This window comes from Vigna umbellata, chromosome 1 (assembly GCF_029865625.1).
Source record: "Vigna umbellata cultivar VRB3 chromosome 1, Vumbellata_1.0, whole genome shotgun sequence".
NCBI lineage: Eukaryota > Viridiplantae > Streptophyta > Magnoliopsida > Fabales > Fabaceae > Vigna > Vigna umbellata.
Genome location: NC_142165.1, coordinates 22,042,763 through 22,058,584, shown reverse-complemented (window position 1 = coordinate 22,058,584; position 15,822 = coordinate 22,042,763). Strand labels below are relative to the sequence as shown.

The 15,822-nt window shown below is 32.9% G+C and overlaps 1 long non-coding RNA gene across 1 annotated transcript; it reads right to left on the bottom strand.

Moving 5' to 3' along the window:
• Positions 1-10,294: 10,294 nt before the first annotated feature.
• On the bottom strand, positions 10,295-12,854 carry LOC148204916 (uncharacterized). Its single transcript, XR_015785092.1, has 3 exons — positions 12,694-12,854; positions 12,472-12,544; positions 10,295-10,542 (listed from the first exon to the last, which is right to left on the bottom strand). It is a non-coding gene; the product is annotated as an uncharacterized LOC148204916 (long non-coding RNA).
• Between the last annotated feature and the right edge of the window lie 2,968 nt (positions 12,855-15,822).

The following is a 15,822-nucleotide window of genomic DNA, read 5'->3' as shown; positions in this document are numbered from 1 at the left end:
AAAAGATCGAATGGTAAAGGCTCCCCCTAAATATGATCTCCCCCTCAATTAATCAAAGGATGCATATCATCAAGAGATCATTTTATTTATGAAAAGAAAAGTACATTATAAGAAGACACATAACAGACTGAATTTTAGCATAGATGAAATGGCAAGTAAACAACAAAACAGTCTAACAGAGAACCTATATCTAAAACTCAGGACTAGGAGATCTCGCGGGAGGTTGAATGTTGAGGTGATTCTCGATGTTAGATAGGCGAACATCAAGATCAAGAAATTGATCAACCATGTGCTCATCAACAGATCGTTGCCAATCATAAATCGCCTCAAAGTGAGTCTTTTGTGCAAGACTCATATCCTCCAATTGTTTAGATAACCTTGCAAAATGTTCTTCCATAGAAATTGAGGAAGAGGAGGGTATGTTGGATGGTCCAGCATCAGACGGAGCAGCGGCACTTACGGGGTCAGCCATACGAGTGTCCATGTCATCATCTTCATCTACATCAGGATGATCATCATCTTTGTGAATAAGGACCCTGCCTCTAGTAATGAATCCCATCTGACGAAAGGTAGTATCGCCAATTTCCGAGCCAACAACTTGAGTGGCTTGGACAAGTTCTCCTTCAATATTGACCCCTTTGTACTCCAAGATTCTAGAAATAAGAAGAGCATAAGGAAGGTGATAAGAATGGGATTTCTTAGCTTTTACCATAGTGTCAGCAATGAGAGCAGGCCAATCGATGTGGATGTGATTCAGGATCCCATACAGAAGAAGTAGATCCTGTTCAGAACATTGAGCATGATTGGTTGCTCTAGGACATAGGATCCAGACAAGTAAGTAGTGAATCATCCTTTCTTCAACCTTGAAACCTCCAACAAGCAATTGCCTTCGATTAGTCTGTTGTTCAGGGTGACGTAGGAAGGATTGGAAGGTCGATAATCGATCGAAATCTTGGAGTCCGAGATGAACTTTAACAGCATCATCCCAGATGGGTAGTTGGGCAACGTTGGTCCACACATCATCATCTAAAATTATAGGGACACCCTTGACTTTGGTGGAAATAATCTCATCTCGATATCGCAAGTTGAAGTAGAACACTCTGATGAGATCGGGATAAATGCAACCGTTTTGCTCCACCAGATTTGAGAGTCCTTGATCATTAAACAGCGCTGGAAATTGAAATCCATAGAAACGGAAAAAATCAAGGCGAATATACTTTACTGCCATGATTCGTCTCTCTTGCCAGGAAGAAACATAGTCCGCATGTCTTTCTTGATCTGAAATCCATCCATCAATCGTTGCCGGACGTGGTTGAGAGGAAGAGGATGCTCCAACAGCTCTGCGGCGATGTCTCCTTGAATCTGCCATGGAGAAAGGTTGAGGGAGTGATAGTTTGAGAGAGTGAGTAAAATTGGAGGGATTTGAAGCTCAAGATTTTGATTTCAGTAGTTTCTAGGTGCAAAAAGATGGCTAACAATCGATTATAGAGGCCTATTTATAAGAAGAAGGGAAGAACTAGCCGTTTATGACCGTTTTGAGCCGTTATGGAGTCTCCAACGGCTTTATTTTTGAAACTGGTAGCGTGATAATCGATTATCGTAAGTGATAATCGATTATCTGCTCGTTGGTCACTTTCCAGAAATTGTACGATAATCGATTATGTATGAAGATAATCGATTATTTGCTCATGATTTTCCAGGTATGAGTTTGAAAATTCATAATCGATTATGGAGTAAGATAATCGATTGTCTTAGTGTAGAGGATGTATCCCAGGTTTGTAATAATCGATTATGACCTGATGATAATCGATTATGAACGCTGATCTTACAAAAATTTGCAAAGAACCATAAATGTGGAGTCTAAGACATGTCTAATACCCCTAACTCTCTTCTAAGCTCATAGAATCTATCTTTAGGCAGGGCTTTAGTAAAGATATCAGCTAATTGATGTATCGTGTCAATGTATTCAATTTGGCAATCTCCCTTTTGAATGTGATCTCTCAAGAAATGATGTCTAATTTCAATGTGCTTAGTTCTTGAGTGCATTATGGGGTTCTTAGTTAGGTTGATAGCACTAGTATTATCACATTTCAAAGGAATGTGATCAAGGAAGATATCAAAATCCTCCAGTTGCTGTTTCATCCATAAGATTTGGGCACAACAATTGCCAGCAGCAATGTATTCAGCTTCAGTAGTAGATAAAGCTACACAAGCCTGTTTCTTTGAATGCCAAGACACTAAAGAACAACCCAGAAAATGACAAGTGCCACTAGTACTTTTCCTATCAATTTTACAGCCACCATAGTCTGCATCAGAATAACCTATTAAACTAAGTGAAGCATCAGATGGATACCAGAGTCCAAAAGAAGTGGTTCCTTTAAGGTATTTCCAAATCCTTTTGACAGCAATTAGATGAGATTCTTTAGGATTAGCTTGGTACCTAGCACACACACATACACTTTGCATAATGTCTGGTCTACTAGCAGTTAGATACAGTAAGGATCCTATCATTCCTCTAAACATGGTTTCATTTACCCCTTCACCAGATTCATCCTTATCTAAATAGCAAGACGTTGCCATAGGTGTGTTGGCTTCTCTACAAGTATCCATACCAAACTTCTTAAGTACTTCTCTACAATATTTAGTTTGAGAGACAAAAGTCCCCCCATCTATTTGCTTTATTTGCAGCCCTAAGAAGAAGGTAAGCTCACCCATCATAGACATCTCAAATTCACCTTGCATTATTTGTGCAAATCCTTCACATAATGAATTATTTGTAGACCCAAAAATAATGTCATCTACGTATACTTGAACAATCAAGATATGTTTTCCTACTTTCTTAATAAATAGGGTGGAATCAACCTTTCCTCTAGAGAAATCATTTTCAATCAAGAAGGTACTAAGTCTTTCATACCAAGATCTAGGTGCCTGTTTAAGACCATACAAGGCCTTTTTTAACTTATAAACATGATTAGGATATTTAAAATCCTCAAAACCAGGAGGTTGACTAACATATACCTCTTCTTTAATAAAACCATTCAAAAATGTGCTTTTCACATCCATTTGGTACAATTTAAACTTCATCAAAGAGGCATAAGCAAGTAATAATCTAATTGCTTCTAACCTGGCTACTGGAGCGTAAGTTTCATCATAGTCGATACCTTCCTCTTGACAGTAGCCCTTTGCAACTAACCTGGCTTTGTTCTTTGTGATGTTTCCATCTTCATCAAGCTTGTTTCTAAACACCCACTTTGTTCCAATGACTTGAAAATCATCTTGTCTAGGAATGAGTTGCCAAACATCATTCCTTTCAAATTGATTAAGTTCTTCTTGCATAGCAACACACCATTTATCATCTTGAAGAGCTTCCTTTATGTTCTTAGGTTCTACCTGAGACACAAAAGCTACTGTTAAGCAGAAATTATTAAGATTGTGTCTAGGAGTTACCCCTTTTAATATATCTCCGATGATGTTGTCCAGAGAAAGTCCTCTTGGTTGTTGATAGCTTTTAGGATCAACTACTTGATGTTCATTTTGAGTTTCTGGTGGATAGTTTTCATTTAGATACATCTCTTCAAGAGCTTCCCTCAAATAATCCTCATCACCTGCAATTGATTTATTTGACTCAAGAGGGTTCACCTCAAGGTCCACAATTTCATCAAAGACAACATGCATTGATTCTTCAATTGTCAAGGTTCTTCTATTAAACACCCTATATGCTTTGCTAGTTAAAGAATATCCTAAGAAGATTGCCTCATCAGATTTAGCATCAAATTTGCCTAAATTATCTTTACCATTATTCAAAACAAAACATTTACATCCAAAGATTTTCAAGTGAGATACATTTGGTTTTCTACCGTTAAACAGTTCATAGGGAGTTAGCTTAAGAATAGGCCTAATTAGCATTCTGTTCAACACGTAACAAGCAGTACTAACTGCATCAGCCCAAAAGTATTTTGGCACATTTGATTCATTTAAAAGAGTCCTAGCTAGTTCTTCTAATGACCTATTTTTCCTTTCAACAACACCATTTTGTTGGGGAGTTCTTGGAGCAGAGAAATTATGAGCAATTCCATGTTTTTCACAAAACTTTTCAAAAGATTCATTTTCAAACTCACCACCGTGATCACTTCTCAAGGTTTTGATTTTCAATTCCTTTTCATTTTGAACACGTTTTGCAAACGATTTGAATGCTTTAAAAGCTTCATTTTTAAGGGTTAAGAAGAATGTCCAAGTAAATCTAGTGTAATCATCAACAATCACAAGAGCATAGTAGTTTCCACCAAAACTTTTAATTCTAGATGGACCAAACAAGTCCATATGCAGAAGTTCTAAAGGTTTTGATGTTGAAATCATAGTTTTAGATGAGAATGAGGATTTGGTTTGCTTTCCCTTTTGACATGCAGAGCAAAGTTTATTTTTCTCAAATTTTAAATTTGGCAAACCAATCACAAGATTTTTTTGAAATCAATTTATTCAAATGTTGCATATGTATATGTGCAGCTCTTTTATGCCATAGCCAAGGGTTTTCCTCTTTAGCAACTAAACATGTTATATTATGACTAGATGCATTTTCAATATCAATCAAGTAAATGTTATTATGCCTAACACCTTGCAAAGCAATTTCAGTAGAATCTTTAAAATATACGGTGCATCTATCACGTTCAAAAGTTACCTTGAGACCCTTGTCACATAATTGACTTATGCTTAGGAGATTATGTTTGAGACCTTCAACACATAATACATCCTTTATAGTCAATGTGTTTCCTCCTCCAATGTCTCCATTTCCAATGATTCTACCTTTGTTGTTATCTCCATAAGTCACAAAGCCTTGCTTCTTCTTCTCAAAAGAAATAAACTTTTTCTTGTCACCGGTCATGTGTCTTGAACAACCACTGTCAAGATACCACAGTGACTTCTTTGACTTAATAAGTTCCTACAAAACAAATTTGAGCAAGACTTTAGGTCCCCAATCTTATTATGGGTCCTTGGGGTTAGTTTATGCCAACATACATCATTTTACAGTTTTAACCCATGCATATTTACCATTTGGAACACCAAAATGTTTGATGCTGCATTTGTTTGAGGTGTGACCAAGTTTCATGCAGTAAAAACAACAAGCCTTATACACGTTATTTTTCACAAAAGTCCCTTTTTCTACCCAAACTCTACGGGTTCTTATCACTTTAGATTTTTTGTGTAGATGTGTGTTTCCACTTCTTGCATTGCTTTTCTCAAAGTTTGTTTTGGCATATGATTTAGACTTAGTTGCCTTTGCAAGTAAGTGCTCAAGAATGTCAATATCAAATAGATGACTTTTACATGATAGACATTCAATAGGATGTACAATAGTATCAGATTCAGATAATTTAGTTTCCAAATTACTAACTGTGTTTCTTAAAACAACTTCGTCATCTAGAACTTTTTCATATCTCAATTTCAATTCATTATGCTCTTTCTTTAGCTTTTTATGAGCAACATCAAGTTTTTCAGATTCATTTAACAAATCAAGAAATGCCTTTTGTAAGTCAAACTCATTACTTGACTCTAAGCTAGAATCACTTACTTGGCTTCCTGCATCTTCTAGGTCTGCCATTAAGCACAAATTTGCTTCTTCATCTGATTCGCTTGAGCTTGAAGAACTAGAAGCATTCTCTTCCCAAGCTATGTAAGCTTTCTTCTTCTTTGGAAACTTTCTTTCTTTCTTTTCTTCACTTTTCTTATTTTTAGGACAGTCAGTCTTCACATGACCTCTTTCTCCACATCCATAACATTTAATGCTTGAAGAAGATCCATGATTTTCTTTCCTTTCTTCACGGTATTTGTCTTTTCCCTTTGCTTTCATAAATTTTGCAAACTTCTTAATCATAAGACTCATGTTTTCTTCATCATCATCGGAGTCATCATCTTCAATCCTTTTAGAGTTCTTTCCTTTGGAGATCTCGGACTTGAAGGCTAGTGTCTTTCTTTTGCCTTGATCTTCTTCAGCCGTCAATCTTCTCAAGTCAAGTTCATGCTCACGGAGTTTCCCAAACAAGATTGGCATAGACATTTGAGTAAGATTTTGAGACTCAGAGATGGCAGTCACTTTTGGTTGCCAAGACCTGTCCAATGATTTCAAGATTTTTACATTTAATTCATCAGTATCAAAAGTCTTACCCAACCCTGTCAAGTGGTTCACTATGTGAATGAATCGCTTTTGGACATCAGAAATTGTTTCTCCAGGTTGCATTCTGAACATCTCATACTCTTGAATGAGAGTGTTCTTCCTTGCACGTTTCACGTCCTCTGTTCCTTCATGTGTGACTCTGAGAACCTCCCACATTTCTTGTGCTGTCTTACAAACTGAAATTCTATAAAACTCATCAAGTACAACAGCAGATGAAATAATGTTGCGAGCCTTAATATCAAATTGAGCTCTTCTATTTTCCTCTGGAGTCCAGTTAAAGTATGGTTTTTCTACTTCTACACCATCAATAGTTCTTTTTGGAATATAGGGACCATTTAGTACAGCTTCCCAGATGCCTCTGTCAACAGACCCCATAAAAATTTCCATTCTGACTTTCCAGAATGCATAGTTATCACCAGTAAAGAGTGGTGGTCTGTTGATGGAAGCACCCTCGGCATATACTTGAGTTTGATGACCGGCCATTTTCGAAAAGATTTGAAAAAATATCAAAGCAAGCTCTGATACCAATTGTTGGAACAATCGGTACCGTTATAGAATTTTGCACAGCGGAATAACTTATAAAGCGGAAAGCGTGTTTAGTCAAACTCTTAATAAGATGGTCAGTTTTATAAATTTAATTTACTTAGAGACAAATTTCCAAACAGTTGATGTGTATAAAACAGTAAAGAGTATAGAGAGCAAGAAAATTCAACACAGAATTTTTATCCTGGTTCGATTCAAAAGAATCTACGTCCAGTTGTTAATCACTATAAAAAGTGATTAACGTTTTCACTAAAAATAGTTTCACAAGTTTACAATAGAGTGAATGAAACAGAAAACAGATAAAACCTTCCTTCGAACGAACGAACCGGAAGAACAGAAACTTTGCCAACTTGAAGAGAACCGCTCCGACCTTTGACCCACAAAGCGCGAGCTTCTCCTTTTCACAAGACCAGGCAATGTAATGAACAAGCTTTTGGAACTTCCTCAGATCACACTGTATTCTCAAAAGCTTTTTGTTCAACTGTTATTTTTCTAATTTCACCAAAACAAAATATATAGCCAAGTACACTGAATGCCAAAGGTCAACTCCCAACTGCCATGAATAATCGATTATTGTAAGTGATAATCGATTATTCAAGTCCGTTACAGGGTTTTCAAAAAGTGATAATCGATTATATGAAGTGATAATCGATTATTCCTGTATGACTCTGTGATAATCGATTATTGCTATTCTATAATCAATTATTGAAGATAAAAATGCAAGCTTACAAGGTTTACAAGAATTTCCTACTACATTTAATTTCTACAAATTGCTTTTAACTAATTTTAATATCTTCTTCAACTAAACATCTTGTAGCATCATCAAAACAAATTTCTTCAAGATTTACCAATACTCCTTATTGGTAACATTCACAAAGTTTCCTCACCGCGTCAGATTCAGATCGATTATTCCCAAGCTTGGACTGACGACCATCCATCGTCCAGCTTGAGGGGAGGCTATTAGGTTTGAAACTAATTCATTACTGTCATAAAGGCAGTAACCATTTTCTGTTATTCTAGGTTTAGGGGTTTAGTTGTTAGTTTGACAAAGCTCTATAAATAGAGCTCTCCTCTTTGTTTTCGGTTAATGTTTTTGGATACAGAAATCAGTGAACTTCCATTTTGTAAGAACACAAAAGGTAATTACAGAATAAAGAAAGAAGGTATTTTTCTTACCTCTTACGTTGTGCTCCTCCTTTTTCTCTTCTGCACCGTCGTCCAAATCAACCTCTGCGACGCCTAGTTAACGCAGACTCCATCGTTGGTTTCTGCTTCTACTGGAATCTTCAAGAAGCTCTGCCCTCTCTCTTCTCACTCTCTCATCGTGCATAAAACACTGATTGCGTGGCATCAGTGTTTTGTCCTAAGACCCGTAAGTGGCAAACCAATATGGGCTGGGCCACATACAAAGTGCAACAGTGCTGGGCCAGAACTAATATCTTTTTTTATTTGACATTTTTTTAAACTTAACTACTTTTTAATAATAAATTTACCAACAAAATAAATAAAAACCATAAAGTTATAAAAGTTATTTATATTTAATTTAATAATAATAATAATTTTATTATTTTTATTATCATAGGCACATGTTTTTTCTCTAGTATAATAATAATAATAATATTCTAAATAAAATTCAAAAATATATTTTTAAATTTAATACAACATTTAAAATTATATAATTATAAATTTTGTAATCCAAAATTTTAAATTTTAAAATTTCAAACTTCAAATTCTATAACTTATATAAATTATGATATTATATAAAATTAAAATTTTATTTTAAGTTATATAATCTAAAATTATATTTTAAAATTACATCATTTAATATTATATTATGTTTAAACCTTAAATTAATTATATATTATTTTAATAAAAACACAGTTATTTATAGCTATTAATAATGAGAGTTCTTTTATAATTGTAATAATTTTTAATGTACACATTTTACTATCAATTATATTTTTATAAATATAATTTACTTTATTATTTTATGTTTTATATTTTGTAATTTTTTTATATTAAATTAATTATTTATAATAAAAATTATCTATATTAAAATTATTTATTTTATGATTATAACTTTTATGAAATTTAATAATAAAAACCACTTCAATAATAACATTAAAACTTAATTTATTATTTCCAATAATAAAAAGATAGATACCTACCTATTGGTATGAAGGAGGGTAATGGTGACAAGAGTACTCTGATTCTTTGATTTATAACTTATTTTTTTGTGCACACATTTATTTTTTAATTTTACATTTAATAAGTAATTTTTAAATTAAAATAATTATCTCATCAATTTTATCTTAAATGGTTTTTAAAATTTAACCATTTTTTATTTGATATATTTTTTCAGCTTAACAACTTCTTAAATTAAAATAATTATTCACAATAAAAAATTATAAAATAAATAAAAAATATTTTTTTATGATAATAACTTTTTAAATTTACTTTTATAATTATAATTTTATTACCATAAAAAATATGAACGCAGTACTACGTACTAGTACGAAAGTGAAGAATTTGGTAAAAAGGACAAATTTGTATACTATTACTAAAATTAAGCACATGCCTATGTTAGTTACTAAATTTAAGCATGTGCAATGTGTCTGTGGACTCTACCAATAAAATTTTGGAACTTAGTGCAAGATTTCGAAAATAGATTCCGTTGACGCTTAAAACAAAATAATTCAGAGTGGATGAATTCCTATTAATAGAGTAAAAAACTCAAATAACGATGAAATATCATGACATTTAAAACCATTATAAAATATTAATGTACAACTTTTTAATATTTAAAATACAACAAAAGTATTAAGCAAATAATTTATCTTGCTTTATATTGAAGTTTCAATAATCTTCATCAATATTTTTTTAATAATTAAAGGTTTATAGGTATAATACTACCAAAGAAAAGTGAAAATATTTCAGACTGATTTTTATTATATTTAGAAAAAACCATACATTAAGCCCAAAAAAAATGTATTATTAAGTTTTGTTGTTGAGGTATTTTCCTTTTATTCATTGAAAATTTTATTTTCAAAATAATTATGTGATTTAATTGTTATCGATACATTTAGTCCGCTTCTATTTCTTAATCATACTTTATAACTTTTCTAATAAAGAAATTTTTGACAAATAAAGGTTTTTTTTTTTTCACACTATACTTATCATTTTTAGAAGCGAGTGATCTAATAACGGCATGAATTTAAACCCTAATTATTTCAATATTTAAAAATAAAAGAAAATATTATTTTCAAAATATTATTGAGTGAATGCGGAAGGAGTAGGAAAGACAAATAAATCAATATCTCTGATCTGTCTGAATTCGTCGCCAGCTGAGAATTCCTGCATTCACTTGGTACAGTTAAGAGCATAGATAATATGGAATTCTTTTAATTAAGTATGTAGACAGGGATTGTATGTATGTATTTGTATTATTCCGTCCATATTCTTTGATTTTATAATTTCTTTTTCTTTTCTTATACATTTTTTTTTCTTTATTATGATTGGTTGACTTGTTTTATATCTAAGAAATTCACTCACATATCTAAGATATTTTAACCATTGTGAATGTGACACCCCAAAATATAACAACCACATCATATAATTTAGGAGTCGACATCCCCAATAAAGAGAACAGTTAGAATATGACTTGCAATTTAAACACGAAATTACAGTCATCTAAAACATAATACATAGTTAAACTTAAACAATTTAGAGTATTTAATATCCAAAGGTCTAAATATCTAAATCCTAAGTAGACGGTGCAGCATCATCATTCTCCTCTAGCTCTTGCTCCAAAGGTATCTCCTCACCAACATCTGCTCCCATCCAAGAGGATGATCATCGCAAAGAAAACATACACAAGCAACACACAACACAGAAGCAAGGGTGAGCTAGATAAACAAGCAATAATCATACTGTTCAATCACTTACTAATCATCATGCTTAGTACATATAAAACAGTTAATACATAACACTTTAAACCATGACTCCAACACTCACGCGACTCAATCCGGATTAGTATAATTGTCGAACTATTGGTCGTCTTTGCACTTGCGTAGTTCAGTTGGCACTCCCCAACACTATGCAAGGTAAATCCCCCAATCTGTCTATGTCTAAACTCTAAGACTATAGACGAGGACCTCCCTCTACTCTCACCACTTACACTGCTCTCCTCTATCTGAGTATGAACAATGCTTCGAGTATAGGGATAGACATACCAGTTCAAAGCTCCATACAGTTATACAGAACATCAACAACACCCCACATATCACTTTCATTCATCTCTCCCCGAGATGTCCAACTCATACTCAAATTCTACATTTACATTCACAAGCATATTATCACAATAATTTAAACATATCTCAAGCATTCACATACTGTCACATAAATCAAATTACAGTATACATTCCAAACATGTTACACATTTAACTCAACCCAAAAGCAAGGAACCTGGAACCGAACACTACTTGCACGAGAGATCAACCATGCTAGGACGAACGCTCAAACCGAACACCATTAGATTGAACACAATTGGCCGAACGCTAAAACCGAACGCCTGGACACCATTGGCCGAACGCTAAAACCGAACATCATAATGGATCGCGTACGGTTTGGACGAACGCTCAAATATCAAGCCTAATCATGACCAAACGCTACCCATGACCAGTCCCTGAGGACGAGCCTCATTGAGAACGAACGCTAATATCACTAGGACGAACGCTAACACTCGCTACATGAGAATATAAGACCGAACGCTATTATCACTTAACCCATGATCAAGACCGAACGCTAACATCACTAGGACGAACGCTTCAATATCAAGCCTCATCATGACCGAACGCTAACCCTTGCTACCTGAGAGTATAAGACCGAACACTATTATCACTTAACACATGATCCAGACCGAACGCTAATATCACTAGGACGAACGCTAACTGATTACTAACACTGGCTCAAGGACGAACGCTAACTATCACTAACACATTCCAATGGACGAACGCTAACTGATTCCTTACACATACCCAAGGTCGAACGCTAACTCTCGCTCGGAGGGCACAAGACCGAACGCTCATGACATTTTCGCCGAACGCTAAATTGGTCTAGCAAAGGGACGAACGCGCGTTCTGCATAATTCTGCAGAATTCTGCAGAATTATGCAAAATCGCATCAGACTTCCAGAACCCCATTTTTTCACCCCTTTTTCCCAGATTTGCATCAGACGCAGTTTATTTCAACCTGAAATAATCCGTGTATCCACTCATTGCCCCCTTTAACTATTTCCAGAGTTTTATTTGATAAACTACTTCTAATTTTAATCTTACTTTCCCCCAATCTATAAGACCCATGGATTCTCTAAGGATTCTATGATCCCGCAAATGTCACAAAACCAGATTCATGCCATAAGCACCCCAGACAAAGCACATACGTAACCAATATTTTCAAAGAGAATTAAAACCATGAATATACTGAACAAGACAACAACCATTATCATAAAGTGCTTAACATCCCTATCATATGGCTCACAAAACATTCTTCAGATAACCCAATGAAAACTGAACGAGACCAAAGAAAAAAAAACCTAACCGAACTCAACAATTAACAAAGATGTATTAATCACAACACACATGAAATCGATCGGAGATACATTAAACCATCCAGCCAGCCAAACAAGCAGAACAGTAAAAATCAAAGAAATCAAACAAGCATATCATACATCATCCAAAATTATAACTAGCTCCCCTTACCTTGAAGATGAGCAGTATATCCTATTGGAGTTCTCTAACAGTACCCTCCACACAGAGCGGAACTTGACAGAACCTACAAATCACCATATTGGTGATAAAACATAGCTCTTAGAGTCCAAATAGACAGAGAATGGAAGGAAAACGTACAAGGTACGTGAACCCAGCAAATTCACATGCCCTATGTTCTAGAACAGTGAAAGAGAAGGGGAAAAGGAAACTTACCGATTGGAATAGGAAATTGTTCCCTGGAAACGAAACCCCCTACTCCACAGACACTTAGGCAGCACCAGAATCAACTCTCTATGGTTCCAAGTTCAGAGTATCTAGAGAGAAGGCAGAGAAAACCTTTAGGGCAAAAGTTTCTTTTTAGAGTGAGAAAGAAAAATAGAAAGAAGAATCTGACTTTTGGGGAAAGACCCTTGCTAAGGTCATGTTCCCTTAGTTTGGGCCTGGCTGCCTCCAACTGGGCCCAATGGCCTTATAATTTTCTAGGCCTTTACAGTGAAGTTGTGTTCAAATAATGTACCACCAATTACAATGAATCAAATAGCCTTTTTCTCTCATATTTGAATATATCTACTATTTTTAATACTTTTATTTTTTTTTCACATAAAAACTTTTTACTCTCAATTTCAAGTGTTCAATTACACAAATTCTTCATTTAGTAGATAATATAAAAACCTTATCTTTTTTATTCTCTTCTATCCTTTAATTTAATTTTGTTGTTTCTTTGAAAAACTTTTGTTTTGCTAAAACAATTTTCATTATTTCTCAACAGTTTAACTATTTGATATGTAAAAAGAATTTCTTATATCTTCAATGTACTTTTCGGTCTTTATCACTCTTGGATTATACATATGTTTTCTTTGGTGGGATTTTATTGAATGGTGTATCAAATTATTTACTTTTACTTCTTTCTAATAGTTTTATTTGTTTTTTATGTTTATATTTAGAATTTTTTTGGATAACTTTTTACATAATTATTTTTATGTTCTAACTGATTATAATAAATGTAATTTTATCATCACAATTATATAAAAATATTTTATTTACTATAATGTAATAATTTAATATTATTATCATGAATGTTATTTATCACTATTGAACAAATTGAAATTTAAAAAATGAAATATTTATACTAAATTTTAATTATTACTTATATGTTTTTAGTCTCTTGTTGGGCACAAAATTAAAATTATTCTTTGATCCAAACTTTGATATGTTTTAGTCTCTAAAATTTAAAAATGAATGTGTAGTCTTTTTAATTTAAAATGTATATATTTATAATATAATCTCTTTATAAATATTTGATATTACAAAAATAAAAATGCACTATTTTAAAATTGGATATTTAGTGACATCTTGTTTCTCTAAACATAGATTAATGAATTTTGGAAAAATCAATCTAGAAACATAAACATGCTTTCCAACAAAGTCATTCTAAAAGTATATTATTCCATTCTAAAAAGGATTTTCTTAATTACCTTTTTCATCTTTTCATCATACTGGATTTCTCATTTTGATTAAGGAAAAGAGAAAGGGGGACAAATACATAAGGTTATTTTTTCCAAAGCACTAACCATTGAAGTGTTAAGACACCATCATCTAAAAAGAGACTAGATTATCTAATAACGAAATATTGTTTATATGTCTAACAAATTGTATTAGCTAAAGAATAACACTAAATAAAAGGTTTATCAATACGATTGTTTATCGAAAGTCCTGAACGAAATAATTATTTACAATGTTTTATAAATATAACATTTTGAAGTAAATAATGTCTAACTAACATGATTGACAAACAATGTTTGATATAATAGAAACATTTAAGTAAACGTTGAACTTAACACTGAAGCTCAAGATTTAATATCCAAACATTGTTGAGCCAATAAGCGTCTAAATGGAATGAATCGTCTAGGATAATGATGTCAAAATAGGTTAGAACTTGCGGGTCAACCCGACCCACCATAGGTTTGAGTCAGGTTGGGTTTGAAAAAATGAAATATTTTGATACGGACTAATTTTCAATCCGGCTCACTTAGAACCCGACTCACCAGGATTGAACCCTTGGTGAGCCGGGTTGACTCACCAACCCACCTAGTTTAATTTAATTATGGCTTAATACCATTATTGGTCCCTATTTTTGTCAATTTTGTTCGATGTGGGACTCATTTTTTTCGAATGTTCAATGTAGTCCCTTATATAGTTATTTATGTTCAATTTAGTCATTTTGGTTGACAACGTTTAAATCGTTAATGACACAGTGTCAAAGTCAACAATCAGTAAATGATGTAACCTATTTTGGGTTTGTTTTTTTGGATAAACCAGTAAATAATGTAACCTATTTTGTGTTTGTTTTTTTGGATAAACGACAACACACAATGTGAAAGGAAAAGAAGGAGTTAGAGTTAAATTTCAAAACTGTTATTTTTTTCATTTCATATAATTAAGAGGATACAAGTAAAATTTTGAAAGAGTGCAGAAGTAATTGTCTAGCCTCACCAAGGTTTTCCTTGTACTCTTGTAAAATACTCCATTGGCCATTGCTTCCTATACTTCCATAAACTTTGAAATACCAAGTATACTCTTATAAGTAAGTTATTTTTCCTCTTTTAATTTAAATTCTAGATTGGATAATCCGTAAATCTCCTTAATTACACAATTTGAAAAAAAAAATCATTTTTATATTCTAATTTATATAATTCAAAATGTAAATTTTTAAAATTTATAATTTAAAATATCAATTTTACATTTTGGATTGTTTAAAATGAAAATTTTATCCTGTATAATATGGAATGCAAACTCTCTTCCTTCAATGGCCTCCATAGTTGCCCTGATGTCACTTCCCCTTGAAAACACCCTCCAAAAAAACAACCACAATTGAGTCTTTCACCATAAATACTAAGAGAGGATAGAAAATACCCCTAACCAAACAGAGGAAGTTGATTGGAAACACTATTGACGAAAGGAGAAGCTATCAATTGGACTTGAGAACTTTGACGACTTCAACCACTGTGTTTGTGTTCTCTAGCATTGGCAACCCTAGAGTGTTGGACTTTAAAGTAAGGACTTTTTTATTGAAATTAAAAATGTATAAAATAAAATTAATTTCAATATTTAGGTGAAATGATTTGATATGTAAATTTAAAAAATTATTTTTAATATATATATATATATATATATATATATATATAAATTGTAATCAAGCTTAATTACTAATTTATCCTATTTTGAAAAGAGATAAGATCACTCAATTTAAAATAAAATTAGGATTAAATTAAACTAAAATTTAAGATATAGAAAACAAATTAAATACAAGACACTCTCGTGTACTGTCATATGATACTAACA